This window comes from Anomalospiza imberbis, chromosome 3 (genome assembly GCF_031753505.1).
Source record: "Anomalospiza imberbis isolate Cuckoo-Finch-1a 21T00152 chromosome 3, ASM3175350v1, whole genome shotgun sequence".
In the NCBI taxonomy this organism is placed as follows: domain Eukaryota; kingdom Metazoa; phylum Chordata; class Aves; order Passeriformes; family Viduidae; genus Anomalospiza; species Anomalospiza imberbis.
The window spans coordinates 95837508-95854474 of NC_089683.1; the positions used below are offsets into that span (position 1 = coordinate 95837508).

The window sequence follows — 16967 nt, forward strand, 5'->3', positions numbered from 1 at the left end:
AAATAAGGGGGAAAAACTATACTAGTAATGCGAGGGTTAAGGTTCTGATTAAAACATGGAGACAAACACAAAAACAAAAATCATAGAAACAAGAAAATCCAATTTCAATACATACATTGTTCTGGCAGTCACTCACAGCCTGCCTCTGGGAATCAAGGAGCCAGTACAGGATCAGGATCAGGATCTACTTCTCCGCTGGGTTTTTCCTGTCCCCGCCCAAAGCATGAGGGAATTCCCAAATGCGAGAGAGTCTAAACCTCAGAACATTTCTTTGGAGCATTGCCCTTCCCTTGCTTCCTTCAATACAGAGGCAATTCCAATATATAGTACGGCAGTTTTGACCAACCAGAGTTGTTTAGGTGAATGCAATCATTTGCATCTGTTTTCTCTTGCCTCAAATGGAATAATCTCTGAGATGCAGTGATCCTTTGACACGTGATTTCCAAATGTAGGTTTACCTTCCTGCTTGGAAAGTCAGTTGAATTATAAATTGATTTGGGTTTCCATTTCCCAGGCAGAGCAACTTCTTTCATCAACTTTTTTTTCATGCCTTTTTAATATCTCCTAAATTACATATAATAAACCTATTGACTGTACATCAGACCCTAACATCATAGCTTGTGAGTAATGGATTGCTTTATACATAGGGTTCAGACATGAAATGCCACTAATAATGATGATCAGTTTAGGGTCTGGAGCATTTTCTCAAATAATTTCATTCCTCTTACTTCCTCACTTTATTGTATCAGAAACTTTGCAACCATCACAGTAACTTCCAACTCTAATTCCCTTAGCCATAGTTAATTATAGATACCCTGGCAGTTGCAGAGTTATTTATTCCAGAGTTTCTTGATCATGAGCAGGCTAATCAGAGGTCTTCTGGGAGCCCTTTCACTTTCAGAAATAGTGCTTTTAAAATGTCAAGTCCTATCATCAAGATTTTGTTGGTTTTGTTTCATTTTTGTACTGCAGAGTATAAAATCAATGGAACTGCTCATTTCTGCAAAGTGGAACATTCACATTTAAATTCTGATGTCCCCTTGTCACTAGCTTTCGATAATCTTTGAAATTAGAAAATCTTGTCTAAGAATTTGAAATACGCTTGTTTAGGTGGGAGATAGGTTGCCTGTTATAAAGCTGTGGTTGACACATTTCTCTGACTTAGTAGTTCTCTAGTTGGCAAAAAGGGCTTTCCCAATTTGCTTATAGTAACTGACAGTCGTTTGGTGGAATGTGGGAACAGAGTATGTAACCTTCATTGTGCAGAGAGTCAACAAGACTGTTCTTATTTTATATTTTCTCTCATATAACTGTAACTACTAATTTATTTCTGTGTTTCAGAAACATGAGATTTTTTTTTTCTTTTAAGGGGAATCAGTCCTCTACTTCTTACCTGGCTTGTATTCCTGCCAAGACTGGTGGCCCTCTGGCCCGAGCAGAGCTGACCCCAAAGGCTGTGATCATGATGCTGGCTTGTCTTTGCTGTAACAGGAGGGAGTCAGAGCGCTCGGTACCTCAAAGGAAATAAAAAGCACACTCCATGTTGACACTGTTATTATGGCTGGCATATTTTGATCATCTCATTTTCTCTTTGATACTGATGTACAGTAAAGTGTGAACATTATCTTTAAGCTGCAATCTGATCTTACTGAGCTTTAAGTGAAGCGAAGGGCAGTGGATTTTCTCTTTGGCAGCAACACGAACAGCAGGAGCTCTGGAAATTGTAGTGGCAACAGCAGCTTCTGTTGTGACAGTTCTCTCATAGGTCACCATGGCGAGAATGTATCTGAGTGTTGCGTTTTTCTCCCTGTCCTGACACTAATACAATTTCTAGAATCCAGAATAGCTTATATAAATTATTACCCTTGACATGAAATATAGTCCTGCAGATATGCTAGCAAGAAATACACACATTTTCTTTTTTAGGAGGGATTTAATACCTAGACAAAGGATTTGTGTTTTAAAATCTTAAAACAGTTGTTTTGCTGGTGTATAGTTGGAGAAAAACCCCAAACACCATTAATTGAAAAAAAAGGGTAATAAGCAGCAACATGGAACCTGGCCTACATTGTTTTGCTTTTCTTTGTGAAGATTCATTACATGCTTATATGTTTTAAAATTAAAAGTGTTAATGAACTGTGCAAGACAACATGGAACATACATGGATGTTGCATGTGGAAAGCAAAGCTCTTTGCTCAGAGCTTAAAATTGAAATAGCTGTAATGTGACAGTGTCTGACATGGGCAGCTTTGATGGTCAGGGACAGCACCCAACAAACTATTCTACAAAAATGCAGAAAAGGAATAATTAACTCTTTTTTTTTTTTTTTTTCTTGAATGAGGGGCTGCATTTGGAGTCAATGTTACCCTTCCTGTAAATCCTATTCATTATCTTTACCTCCCAAGCTGTTGTGCAGCCTGTTGATCTCACTGGAAGAGTTGGCTGTTGGCAGCTCTTTAACTGAGACACCACCAGGTGTTTCCATTAGCAAGTTCACAACAGTCCCATCTGCAGCTCTGGCCTGCTGGGTCACTACTTCTGGGGTTGTGCACCACTGGCATGGATACCAGCAGCACTGCTTAGCCATTATGAGATTTAAGAGAAAGGGGCCCTTCCCTTGCCACAAGCTGAATTTTCTTAGTTTGATTTCTGGCCACTTTTCCTTTCTACTTAAACTGGTATTCATCAGTTGCATGCATGTATAAATTACTCAACAGTCCCTGCTGCAGTTCAGCAGAAACTTCAGGAAAAGGTTCAGTGCCCTACTGGACGTGCATGGAGTTTCTGTCAGTAGACCATTTTCCCCACTTTGTCTTGAAAAAAAAACCCTCCTCAGGACCTGCTTTGTTCATTGTTAATGTTTCAAATGTGTATTAGGGCTGCCCTTCACACTGCACAGTTTGGGTGCTGGTGTTTTTCCCCTCAGAGGGATGGTGAGTCACATCTATTCCAGTTTAACAGCTCCTCTGATCTTAACAGAATGCCCTCAGCAGAAACATCCTTGGATAATGCAGACCACTCACATAGATCAGATTGCTTATGCCTGATGTGTTGCCCCATTCCAGGCAGCTTCACTTACCCATGAGAACAGTGTGTGCTACAAGCCTCCGCTCTCACTGGGGTCCTCAAGCTGTTATTCTTCCTCAGCAATGGGGATTAAGAGAGATGACAGTGAATGAAAATGTGGGAAGGTATTCTTAAAGTACCACTGATTTTATGTGGGAGGGTATTTTTAAAATGTCAGTGATTTTATGAAGCAACTTTTGCCACTCTCCCAGGTAATTACTTCTCATAGTTATGGTAAGGAAAGGTAAAATATTAACAGTATTGATAATTAACAGTAATGAATTGAGTGAATTAACAGTAAGGATAATTCCAAATGAATTAGGAAATATCACAAAGATTAAATAGGAAGCTGTTAACCTGTCATTAGATTACTATTAGAGACTATAGTTAGGAAAGAAGTGTAAGTGGGCAGCAAAAAGTAGCAATGGAATTACAATGACAGTAAGAGATCTCAGTTAATATCTACACATTTCAATGATAAACTCTTCAGGCGTATTTTTATTTTTACTCTCATGCCTACTTTTAAATTTTCATTAGAATGGTCTCAGCTATAAAACTTTGTGTCTATGCAGCATTTGAAAGATGTTTGAAAATTGAGAGGATATTTTTACCAGAACTCATCTATTTTATGGAGCTTAAAAGCAAGCTTGTTCAGGAAACTCAATTGACTCCTTCAATAACATAAGTTTAAAGATGATAAATATTTTACAGCTGACATGCTTAAGATTTTGGACTATCTTAAAACATACTAAGCTCTCTTAAAATACTTCAGCCTAAGGTAGAAAAGATTAATCTAAAGTCCAGATAGTCAGTGAAGAACAAACTTGGGCAGTAATAAAGATGAAGACACATTAGGGATGATGGATGAGAGGAGTCTAAGCAAAAGGTGGTATTCTAACACCAAAGCAAAATGTTTAGCAATATTTTAGACTGGAACAGGAGACATCTCAGCAAGAAGTTAACAAAACTAACACTTCTGGTCTGTGTCCTGTGCAACCTACAATACTGCACTGAGTTCTGAGCTTCCCAGTGGCAGAGAGGAAAAGTGTGAACACATGCTCACAAGTCACTGAGTTAGCCAGGCAAATTATTCCTTATCAGCAAGGATGCTATGGCAGCCTGTCATAGCTGAAATGAACACGTTTTCCTTCAGCAGCTGGGTGAGCTGGGAGCACACACAGAGGCAGCTATTACAGCTTCTCTGTGGCGTAGTAACTTATTAAGCCATGCTAAGTCATGGCTTAATTACAAACTGGCTTGACAGCTTGTGGCTGTCTGTCCCTACCCAATTTAACAACACGAACAAAGCTGAAACGAAGGCAACAGAAATAATCATGGCACAACAACCCCTTCAGTTTTTTTACATCTCAAAGCCAGCTCATGGCTGCTTGTGTGCATCTCCAAATAAGTACTTCCACACTGCCAATTAAGTGCCCATGTGAAGGCACTTAGCCTGTTGCCCAGCCACACTTAAGACTGCATTTGTCATCCTAATGCTGAAGCTGAATGACATTTCATATCATGCTGTGATAAACGACCATATTCTGTCCTTCTTTGTCATCTTTTTGAAGTGATGAGCTCCCAGCAGCTAGCGAACATTTCTGATACTAAGGTCTTGCTTTTATACCCTTGAAGTTAACTGCATTTCTATTTCTCCATCAGTTTAAATGTATGCCGTTTCCTAGTTTTCCTTACTGTTGGTACCCCTAAGCACTGGGTCATTTACAAATTTATTCCCAACCACTTTCTTGTATCAGCATCATTAAAGAAAATATCTAATAGGTTTAATCCCAAAACTTATCCTGGGCACTGGGGGAGTGTGAGGGGTTGTAATGGTAGGAAGAAAAGAGAACAACCTTTACTCAGACACCTCATTTCTGATCATTAGATTTTGCTTTATCCTCTATGGATACTCCATCACCTCCAATAGTCTCTGGTAGTGCTCTGCTAATTCCTGTCATCTCCTCCTTTATCTAGAAGTTGAATGATATTATCAAAGGATGATCTTAGGTTAATCTGGTAAGGCCTGCCTTTAGTTAACAAACATTACCTTCTCATTTCCTGACATACTTACTTTAAAAAGCTTACTACCAGACAAGTGATTTCATTTGACGTGATTTTCTGACTTCTGGAATGGGCATTATCTGTTCTTTCTGCCCAGAAGCTGTAGACTGTGTTTTACTTTCATCTTATATGTAATACTAGCAATTTCCTTTCCCTCCTAGCTATTAGCCATGCTGCCCTCCAACCTCATGTTCAAGATCACCATCTTTACTGAAAATTGAGGCAAAAATACACATTTAGTTTTAGAATCAGATGCAGACTATTTCTAAACCCCACTTCTTCCTCAACGGAAAGCAACATCACTTCCTTCTTACACTATTATGTCACAGCTGGATAATATCTTGCTGTTTTTTCAGATGCCATATACCATAATTCAACCTGATTTTCCAGATAAATTCTCCCTTCATTCTCCCACTTATTGATGTTTGAGATCCTTCCTGAACCAGACCTTTCTTCTGTTTCATGGTCTCCACTTAAAATTCTTACCCCTCTCTTAATGCCACTTCTTTTCTACTTATGCCTTGAGGCTTCTACCTCAAAACCATTATGCCTTCTGTGAGATACAGGATTCCAGTCATTTGGTTTCAAGGTACCTAAGGTTTCTTTCATGTTCAGGTTTCCATTATACAAGATGATTTTGTTGCCGGCTCTCTTCACTTATCACAGTTTCCCTTTCTGAAGTTGAGAATATTCTATTTTCTTTCACCCCTACCTTTCATCACACAAGTTGTGATCACTGACTCCAGGTTATTATTTACCATCAGGCCTTTGAGGGCATATTCCTGAACCACCCAAAAGCATTACTATTTACAGGCTCAGTGACAGGTTGGAGGAGCATTTAATTTACTACCACAGTCTAGAATGTCTGGCCCCAACTATGAGTAGCATGTATTCCCCAAATTATTAAATGAGAATTTGAAATCTCACTGGCTATTTCTCTGAACCAAGGAGTACCATCTCTTCAACAATATGGAGTTTTCTAACTACCTCCAAACTTTCCACCTGGAGTCTGGAATGATCTTAGGGCCCTCTTCTCTCAGTAAAATCTGCAACCATCTTTTCCAAAAATATATTGGAACTAAATTTTTAGTTGTTTTATTATTTACCTTTTATTTGCAAAACATCGCTTCTTTAACATTGAATATTAATACACATTTTTATTTTTACTTCTGTGTTTGCTTAACCACAAATTCCCTCCAATCCACATGTTCTAGTTAGGAACTGAGTGTTCTTTTATCACAAGGAGGGTGTCCTGAACTGTTTTCTAAAATTTTCCTCCATGTTTTTTTTTCCCCAAAGTACTGGAAATAGTATATCCACTTTTCAATTATTTCATTTTGGCACAGTAACATTACTTGTTGCCTCTGTCTGTATCTGTCCTTTTTTCTTTGCTACCCATCCTACATTCTTTCTATTCCCCATTGCTGTATTAATATTTAGTCTTCCTCTTGTTGAGCAAAACCAAGGCAAAATGTTACATGAAACTTTCAACATTTTCCCTGTTAATTTCTTAATGTGAAGATGACCTTATTATCTGTGGTGATTTCCTTCCTTTCTTCACAGATGGTGTAATCTAGAAGGGGTACACAGGCAAGTGGTGAAGAACTAAGTACTGTTGTTTAGTGAATTAGTTTCCATGGGAAGTTTACTCAGCTGAAAATGAAAGAGTTTGTTTGCTTTGCAGATAAAAAAGTAGCCATGTACCATAAATATTGTCAGTGTCTGAGAATGCCTACTTGTGAAACGAGAGCAGCCACCATTTGTTAAACTAGTATGAAGGCCAGTTAAAACACTAGATGTATACATGCTTCAGACAACCAGCTATCTTTTAAAAAACAGAGGTAAAAGGTGAGAAAATTACATGAAAACACTGTCAAGTCAAGCAGCTTCCCAAAGGTATTGATTTTTGGGAGGACCTGATTTACAGCTCATTAGTTTGAATATTAAACAAATGTAATTATTGTAATTTGTCAACAGCTACTGCTAAAAGGATGAATCGTCTCACCAATAACAATAGAACATTCAAAAATGAGAATTTTAAAAACCCTCTAGAAGAACTCACCTTCATTCCTCTTTAGTACATTCCTCTTTAGTGCAGTATCAAAACTGTTTGCAAATTACCTTTATCCCATACTATCTATTTCCCATTTATTACCATTTCAGTGTTATTTTAACATTTAACATTTTCTGTGTTAACCATTTCATAGTTATTCATAGTTATTTTCATCACCATTTAGAGTAAAATGGGCATTGCATGTATTAAAAAGTGCCGACTCTTTCGGGCATGCACATATCACCGTTGATCCAACACACAAGTATTCCCACAAATATCCTGCCTTGGTAATCTTAAATGAAGCTTAACTGGAGCCAGCCATGAAATGGCACAAAATCCCTGGATTAGCCATTAACTCCACATTGCCACATACAAACCATTATTTCATCTACTTATTACTTCACTGCCCACCCCTGCTGCCTGTCACTGCTTCTTGCTTCTTGCTACATACACCTCTTGAGCAATGGCAGCGTTGAGTTTTAGCCCACAGAAACCAGCCAGATACGCACATTTTCTACTTATTAGGAATGTGCTGTTTACACTGGGTTATGGACTCGTGTGCACAGTGTAGGTTTTCAGTTAATCTCTAACATTTAAGCAGGTCATGTTTGAAAAGCAGTAGAGGATATCACTTATTGCTTTAGAGAAAATGTAGGGTAATATTTATTATTTTGGGAAGTCCATTCTTCCCAAAGAATTGTAAAGGTTGTACATCTATCATCTAGTGAGATGATATGGAAAGCAAGTACTTTACTTTTTCTAAATTTGTTATAAAACCATATACAAAATTAGAGCTGTAGGTAAAAGGAAGGGGATCAGAACCCCTGTAAAACCTAGAAGCAAGGAGAAAGGCAGGGTCAGAAACTCTGAATGGCAACTAAAAGCCTAATTTGTGATTTCTTGTAGTATTTCTGTAAATTTTTGGTTTAGTTTTCACTGGGGGAAGTGTGGCTGCTACAGTAAATTAGAGGGAAGAATCAGTAGTAGCTGAGTATACAATGTACATACTGAGCAAAATTATCTAATGCTACCTGGTGTATCTCTCTGGCAGGTGCCTAAGAAGCAAAGTAGAGGATGCAAACAGGGACCTGATAAAATTACAGCCCAGTTCCATACGTGCTGAAATCAGTGCATGATATACCATTACTTTAAAGAGTGCCTAAGAGTTCTCTTGAAATAAAAACCGTTTCAAAAATCCAAGAAATATCTAGGCTAAATAAATTTTGCATTAATCAACCCTAAGATACAGCAATTTTAAGCCAGATTTGTCACTGCTTTAATAATACATGAATTATATTTAAATGACTATGAGATATAAGCCTGAGGAAAGGGAGAAAAAAAAAAGAAAAAAGATCCCTAGCTATATAAAAGTATCTTGAGTCCCAGATCATGTGGACACTGCAAAGTTAACTAGGTTGATTGGCAGCTGGGTCTGGGCACTCAAATTAGCTTGTCTGTGAGCAAGTTTTCTGTGACAGAAGGGTAACCGCAGTCTCAGCATTCTGGCGCTTTCTGAACTGGCTCATGGGTGCCTGTGCTGAGGCAATCTGGGTTTCATTCTCATTCAGCTCTATCAACTGGTAGGGAGCTCTGGGAAGCAGCACTGGCACACAGGGGTGAATATCCCATCTTCTCAGTGTGGAGTAGATGCATTTGAACCCACAGAGAGCAAAGCATCGGCTCATAGAGGCGCGGCTGCATCAGTCACCTGAGCCAAAAAGCGCCCTCAGAGCTCTGTGCAAGGATTTCCTAACGTGAGTGCTGGTGGGTGCCCATGACCTTGGAGGTAAAAGCTGCACAGCATTTTCTGCACTGTGGACATAACTCTCGAGGCCCTAGAAAAATAATCCCATCATATGCCTTTGTGGAAGACTGGGAGAAAATTTCAACTCCAGATAGAAAAGCTCCCATCTTTTTCAGGGTCAGTTCCTTTTGTAAACACTCCAGAAAATGAACAGATGAATAACTAAAAATGCTTTACAAACAGTGTTTTGAGCCGTGGTCTCAAGTCTTGCGTGTGACGGGTGTTCACTCACTTCGATGTATTCAGTGTGTGGGGAGGAAACACCTCAGTTTAAGGAAGGTGTCAAGGGCATCAGCGAACTATGGTGTGGGAAGAGGCATGCCATTCCTACAGACAGCACATTGAAGTTTGGGTTCTCGGGAATGTAAGGCAAGGACATCCCTTCCAGCTTTCCAGGAAAGCCTAAAGGGTATGACTGCAGCAGCTGAACCGCCATATGGAGCTGTAGGGGCAGGAGCGGGTCCCTCCCCAGAGAGCTGAACCACAGCTGGCTTCAGCCAGCCATTGACTGAGAAAGGTGGGAATAGCACGGGATTACGAGGGATCAGACAGATTTTCATATTCTTTCCTGAATAAACAGTTTTGGTTTGGGGCAAGAAAGAAGCCGAAGGGCAGGCGAGCCCACGCAGGGTGCCCGTGACGGCCTCCCGCGGCGAGGCTGTCGCTGCAGCCGGAGCGGCCGGCGGCGGGAGCAGCTGCCCACTGCCGCACTTCCCACCTGCCGTGACCCAGGGCTAAGAGGAGATTTGGGGGTGACCTTATCACCTTCTACAAGCACCGAAGGGAGGTTGTGGGGGTCGGCCTCTTCTCCCAGGCAAGCAGTGACAGGACGAGGGGAATTAGTCCCAAGCTTTGGCAAGGGAGGTTTAGGCTGGGCATCAGGAAGAATTTCTTCACAGAAAGGGAGGTTGGAAACTGGAACGGGCTACCCAGGGAGATGGTGTAGTCACCATCCCTGGAGGTGTTTAAGGAAACACTGGATGTGGCACTCGGTGCCACGGTCTAGTTACATGGTGGTGGTGTTCGGTCACGGGTTGGACTCGACGAACTCAGGAGTCTTTTCCAACCTGATCGATTCTGTGCTTCAGTGATTCTACTCTGCAGGCGGCCCGGGTGTCAGCAGGGCTCGGTGGGGTACCAAGGGCGACCCCGAGAACGCGTCACTCGGACACCCGAGCGGGGCCGCGGACCCTCCGTCCCCTGAGCCGGGACACGGCGCTCGAGCCCCGCGGGCAGATGGGAAGGCAGAGGACCCAGAAAGCTCCAGTCTCGCTCTTTGGTGCCGCAACAGCAGCAGCCCCGGCGTCCCCGAGCGGCGCCGCGCGAGGCGCAGCGGGTCCCGCAGCGGGTCCCGCAGGGGGCGCCAGGCCCCGCCCCCTCGGGCGGCACACCTGCCCCCGCGCGCCCTGATTGGCTGGCGGTGATGTAATCCCGCGCACATACGGGTACTCCCCACTGCCCCCCGTGGGGCACGGGGGAGGTCGCGCGCCCCTCGCCCGCCCCGCGACCAATCGCCGTGCGGAGCGGCTCGGCGCGCGGGCCGGACCGCGTTCGGCTGCCCCGCCGGCCGCGCTTGATTGGCAGCGGCGGCGGCCAATCAGAAGAAGGCACCCGCGGGTCGGTTCACGCCCCCTTGGCGAAGCGGCGGCCGGGGCGAGAGAGGCTGCGGGAGTGGCGGCGCTGGGAGCCAATGGCCTGCAGGCAAAGCGTGCCGCCGGGAGGCAGGGGATGTGGCGGCGGGAGGGAGCCTGGGAGGGGCGAGGGCGCTCGCTGACGGCCGCTTCCGTCAGTTCTGCCCGAGGCTGCGAGGCCGGAAAAAAAAAAAGTGCGGAGAAAGACGGAGTCCGTGCGCTGTCGTCTTGACCGACGAGAGCTGCAGCCAATGGTTACCAAAGCAGACGAGGGAGACCCAATCAGAGAAAAGCTTTTCGGCGGGGCCTGCGTGTGAGCGGCGAACGCATCTACCAATGACAGTGAGGAAGGGCTGTGCCGACGGGCCGGCGGCCAATGGTCGGCGGGCCGGGGCGGGCGGGGTGAGCCTGGCCCCGCCCGGCTCTCCCGAGCGCTGTGACGCGGGCGGGGGGGACGGCGGCTCCAACATGTCCGCGCTGCTGGCGGCGCTCCGAGTGCGCGACCGGGCGGCGGCGGCGGCCGGCGGCGGCCAGCGCGGGGCGGCGCGCACCTGAGCGCGAGCCAGCACCGCCCGCACCCGCGCCGGGCCCCGCAGCGCCGCCGGGCGCCGGCGGACGCGGGGCGCACAGGTAGAGAGAGCGGCCGGGGCAGAGCGGGGGAAGGGGCTGAGCGGGTGGGCCGGGGCTAGGGCCGGGGCTGCGGCGCCGGGGGCGGCAGCGAACACGCTTGCGGCGGGTGCGACCCCGGGGTGCGAGCGGGCGCCGCGAGGCCCGGCCGCCGCCTTCCTCCCGCCGCGGGAGAAGAGAGGGCGAGAGGGCCGGGGCTGCGCTGACACGGCCCAGGCCCCGCACGGCCCTGCGGCTGGGGAGCCGGCGGGCTCGGCCTCGTGTGGGTGGCACCGAGGAAGGCGCCGGAGGTGTCCGGCGTGTGCCGGCGGCTGCGGCCGGAGCCGGGCCGAGGGGCGGCCGGCGGGCTCGCGCACGTGCACTGGCCGGGCCCTGGGGAGTGTCGGGCCGGGCCCGTGTTACCGACGGCGCTGGGCGGGTGGGGGAAGGTGGCGAGCGACGGGCACGGCTCCGGTGTCGGGGGAGAAGGTGCCGCGAGGCCTGGGTGCTTGTGACGAGCTGGGGATGAAATCACAGGCAGATGGGCAGTGCCTGGGAGTTGAAGGCAGTTCTTACTCGTAGTTTGGAGCTTGCTGGCTCTGCGAACCCAGTGGATATACTTTTATTATAATTTACAGTAATATCTCTTTCGGAAGGAGGGCGTCATTTTGATGAATTCAGTTGGAGGAAGCTAGAAAAATCTGTACCTGTCTCGTTTTGTGTGCTGCGGTAGGTTGAGGGATGTGTTTGTACCGTGGGGATGCAGGTGGTGGATGAAACCACACGTGTTTGGGAGTGGTGGTACGGGAAGACCTGTGAATTTAGGAGTAATCGGTAAACAGACTTCTGTGTGTTTTGAGAAATAAGGTGGTAAGTTGGCAGGCGTCTAAAGGCTATGGAGGAGGGAGGCTTTAGGTGGTAGGGAAGCCTGTGTACAAGTTACAGGTACAGTGGTAACAGGTTGCTACAAGGTTCTGAACTTGTTTCGTGGCCAGTGTGGTTAAACTTAATGTGCGAGACCTTCGTGTGTAATATGAGCTGGTATGTGGACAGCAAGTCATGCGTGTTCTTACTGCTGTGCTTTGGTTTGTTTGCTGCTCACACTGGGAGCTGAGAGAGATGCCTGGCTGTCACCAGCTCGGTGAGCTCTCTGTCTGGTGTGTGGACATGGGCTAGAGTAGCAAGCAACGTGGTCTGTGTCCTGGAAACTTGAGAGGAGCTGTGAGTTGATGTTTCACCTGTAATGAAATGGAAAGGCTGGATATTTGTTGTTTGGTTCGTGGAATACAAATGGGAAAACGTAGCAAATGCCAGGTGTTGGGATCACGATAGTACTTTTTGGAGAAAAGTCTGTGTGTGTGCAGGGGAGCTGTAGAACTGTAGTTATATGTTTTTGACAGGTATCAGGCACTCTAAATTTGTCTATTAGATCATCATTGCTGTCTTGTAGGTAAATTTTCAAGGATGACTGTGGGCTGTAGGAAAGTGAAGGGGCTTGGGTGCATATTTGGGTATGGTTGAAAATGGGGGGAAGGATGAATTTGTACCCAGGGTGAAGATTATGTTAGGATATGTATACATGCGTGTATCAGGGGAATGGTATTTGTGCAAAAGGGAAACTGGAGTTTTCGTACTGCTGAGTTGGTTAGTCTGTGTATAGAGAGAGGAGGCAGGCGTTTTTGGCTGAGGCTATGAAAAGTTGAAATGGTGTGGGGGAGGGATGATGAACTGGCTGCAGGGTCCTGTACAGGTTGGAGGCTGTGGGGATTCTTTGCTGCTCATAGTACGGAGAGAAGTATTTTATAGTTATGACACCTGGTGAAAATGAAAAAAGTGAATAAAGATGATGAGGCAGTTTAGTACTGTTACAAATATTACTGGATTAAAGGAGGTTACAGGACAGTCATGAAGTCTTCTGTACTGGACTTGTGTTTGAGAGATTGCATCAACACTTGAGGGTCGGAGGTTTGTGAAGAGACAATCCATTTAGAATTATGTGTGTATCCCATGTTCTGAAGTTTGGGATAGTATGTTCTAGTTATTTGTGTAGGCCCTTATCTGTTCTGCAGATATTTAGAGGAGGCTGTTACATAGGGCAGTGATTTAATTAAGGCACACAACATCAGGATTAGGGAAATGTAATTAATGTAGTATGGAGAGGGCTGCATAGAGGGTGCTGAGAATCCATTTTTCTTTTGTAGTGGTAGCCATGAAGTGATCAGTTAGTGATGTAAGGAACAAGAGAAAGAAATTAATAGTCTTGTAGTTATCCTGGATAATCCAGTTCTCTTCTTGTCTGGGGTGCATTGCTCTTTTAAGCTTTTCCAATGATAATCACTAATGTGTGCTTCTGATTTAGTAAAGTTGTCTCAAGAAATAAAAACCTATTACAATTGAAATTCAAGCCTGTGAAATGTGTGTGTTGAACAATCGTTTCACATGCTCACTGTCAAAAACTACTGCTCTCAGGGGTCCAATGGAGAGTAGAGAGTATTTCTTACATGAATCTGTTGCTTCCATATTACAAAAGGGAAGGGCACTAAAAGCTGCTCTTAGTAGTGGATGTAAAAATCTGTGTTTATGAAGTATTTGTATTACTCTTTGGAGCGAGCAGGCCTTATTTAGACTGCAGCAAGGGATGGGGATGTGCATGGAACAGTATTGAATGTCCTCCTCAGATGGAGCAGACTGCAGCACACCTTGCTGAATGCTGCTGCCACAGTGTTCAGTGGGGCAGGGCTGGGCTTGGTTTGTCAGTGTGATTTCTGTTGCTTGATTTGGTCTTGGGTTGTTTTTTGTGGAATTTTTTTTTTGGTTTCTTAAAAAAAAAAAACACTGAAAATTAAAATTGATCATTTAGTAGTGCCTTGCATCATCAGTCCAGTAGGAATGCTTAAATCTGCCATATAGGTTTACTGCTGTAGCTTAGGATGTGGGAAATGGCTGTTTTTTCCAGTCAGCACTGGAAGATAATTAGCTAACCACTGGGTTTTACAAGCATGGTCTTTTCCAAGTGAATGGGAAAGCCTTGTGAAAGAATCCAAGCTCCAGTCTTCATGTTTTGACTGTGGAGAGTGATTACTGTAACAGGTTATGCATATCTTTGTGTCCATAGTTGTTTTTTTTTTTCCCTAGTATTGTTTCTTTCTGCCCACTACCTTAATCAAATATGCTCTATTTTGTTTGGGGTTGTTTTTTTTAGTTCTTGTCACTTGTCCACTGATCTCTCTGAATTCAGTGCTGCACTTCCCTGCCCTGTGAAAAAGAAGCATTCTTCAGATCTTGGGCCTTTTAGCAGCTGGAGTGATTCAATCTGAGTATTGTTCTTCTCAGTAAATTGGAGGAGAGCAGTGGTAATTTCTTTGGAAAACAGTTGAAAACAAAACTTTTGCTGTCTTCGTTCCTTTCTTATGTGTTACTTTTTTTGATTCTGTGCTTCGGTTTATGCTTGATGGTCTTCATGATTTGGCTTATAGCTGTACAGGGTGTGAATTGTAACTTCTTCTTTCTTACTGTCTGTTAGCAGTGTGAATGCAGCATAAATGTTTTATGTGTCTTAGAGGAGTCAGGTTTAGCCCCAGCCTCCAGCATCTCAGGTATACATAAAATGTTCAGGGAACTTAATGTCAAAATCTAGACCAGTAATTGCAGCTTCTTAATAAAAAAAAGCCACCCAAACAGAATGACTTCTGACTAGAGAAGCTGAGAAAGGAGAAATTGAAAGATGATCCCTGATGTAAGAACAGGGATGCAGAGTTTCCAGAAAGATTATCAGTACTGCTTTTACTTAACAGACAACTTTGCAAACTCCTTAGCTGTTTGCATGATGTTTTTCAGCCTTAGACAGATATCTTAGTATGGGAAACTTTATTCAAACTGCTTATAATTTGCTCAAGCCTTGTACAAATTTATATTTGTATCATATGATAAAGTCAGACAAATATTTGGGAGAATTTATGCGTGTCACTCCAGACAAAAACTGGTCTGAAAATCTTCATGAAGATGGTAAGAAATTACTGAGCTGGGTAGCTCATCTCTACTTTCTAGAGATGAGCAGTTCAGCTCATCTCAGTTTCTTGAGACATTATTGGCATGTTGAAACATAAGGGTTGCCAGTGAGTGTAGGTTAAATTAGTCTTCTGGCTCTTGGAAAACCCTGTGTTGGGAGGGAAAGCACAAAGATGTTTTAATGTAGAGAATGATGACAGAAGGGAAAATTCAGTGTCTCAGCAGACAGCAGCCTTTCTTTTAATCTTGAAGGGAATTACTCAGGCCCAGGTATTTTTGTTCTGCTATGAAAATGTTACCCACAATTCTTTCTGTCCCTGTGCATTATTAGTTTCTCATTAACATTACCTCACTGTGTCATTTTATGATGTCACTATGTTACTATCTTCTGGAGTAGATTCTCTTCATCTTTGATGGGAAACAACTTTATTCATTGAGTTTTCTTTCAAACAAATAGTACAACTACGTGCTGAAGTCTGTTTTCACAAGAGTTAACATCAAACAGATCAGAAAAACATCGCTTAAGGATGTTTCAGACTGGGCTGCTGGAGAATAGAAAATGGCTTTTTATTGAGTATGGTAATGACATGTCAAGAACCACAAACTTCCAGTTAAATCACAAAGGAAAGTGTCATTAGTTCTTTCAGTTTTCATGGGATTAGTGTGTTAACAGAAAATGTCATCTTCAGTAATCCTACTTTTGTGTCTGCACCCTAGTATAGGAACTTGACCTTTACTGAATGTAGAGCAAACATGGCTCTGCATTTTTAGCATATTAATTAATTGTTTTTATCAAGAAGGTAATGAAGTAGGGTGATAAGGATTTGTTGAGCAGAGGAGGTAGCACATTACTGTAAGTTTGTCATGCAGTACTGCTTTGGTCTGTTCTCACCAGCTTGTTGGTCCTGCTAAAGGAGGTATGTGTTTGAAACTCATTATCTTCTATTTAAAATTTTATAGAAAAAGAAAAATTGGTAACAGGAGAGAACATCTCAGTGATGAAAGTATTTGTAAAGAACTGATGTTTTCATTCAAGTGGAACAATGAATATTATGTTGGTCAGCTTATTCAAAAAGAAAAATAAAATGGTTCTGGGTGGCCTTGTTGGTTAAGCTGATGTGCAAGTCATAAAAAGCATTATTGAGTACATGCTGCTTTTCCTTTCCTATCACCACCTTCAGTGGAATCATTGATTGAGTTGTTTTTTCAATGTTATTTGAAAAGTTTTGTAAAACAGTAATTGTAGGTGATACGTGAAGTATGCAGATCTTTGGTGGGCTATCTTTTTCTTTATTCAGAAAACTTTTCTAGAATATCCCACTAGCTTTTGAAACTCCTAACCTGTAAAGGGCTAGAAACAAAAGTGGATGAGTGGTGATACGCTGCTGCTATCATTACTCCAGAAAAAGGAGCACCCTGTGCAGGCTTCCTTTCTAAGGTTTTTAAGGTGCGTGTTGGCAACTTAAGTCTGTGGGTTTACTTCCTGCTGCTTGAGGTTCTCATAAATGAATGGACAGTACCTGCCACACTGATAATATTTACATTAGCAAGCAGTATGCTGCAGTTGAAGGGGGTTGTAGAGTGAAGCTGTAAGTTAGGTAGACTCTGTGTCCCCAGTGTAACGTACTTCGTGGGATTTATTTTAGACTAATTGTAGTCTGGTTCTGTGGACAGAGTATGTTCCAAGCTTTCTCAGAGTTTTGAGGTATGTCAGTCTTGGAGATGTTCAGATCAT

General features: G+C 43.6%; 1 protein-coding gene across 3 annotated transcripts in view; it reads left to right on the plus strand.

Annotated features, from left to right (window-relative positions):
- The first annotated feature begins 11093 nt into the window (after nucleotides 1-11093).
- The window catches only part of PPM1B (protein phosphatase, Mg2+/Mn2+ dependent 1B), a 60071-nt gene continuing 54197 nt past the window's right edge, over nucleotides 11094-16967 (plus strand). The window contains exon 1 of one of the 3 annotated variants that reach the window (XM_068185875.1): nucleotides 11094-11248. The gene's annotated coding sequence lies outside the window, so the exon portion shown is untranslated. The remainder of the gene's footprint in view (nucleotides 11249-16967) is intronic. The other 2 variants (XM_068185877.1, XM_068185876.1) reach the window with 2 other exon arrangements.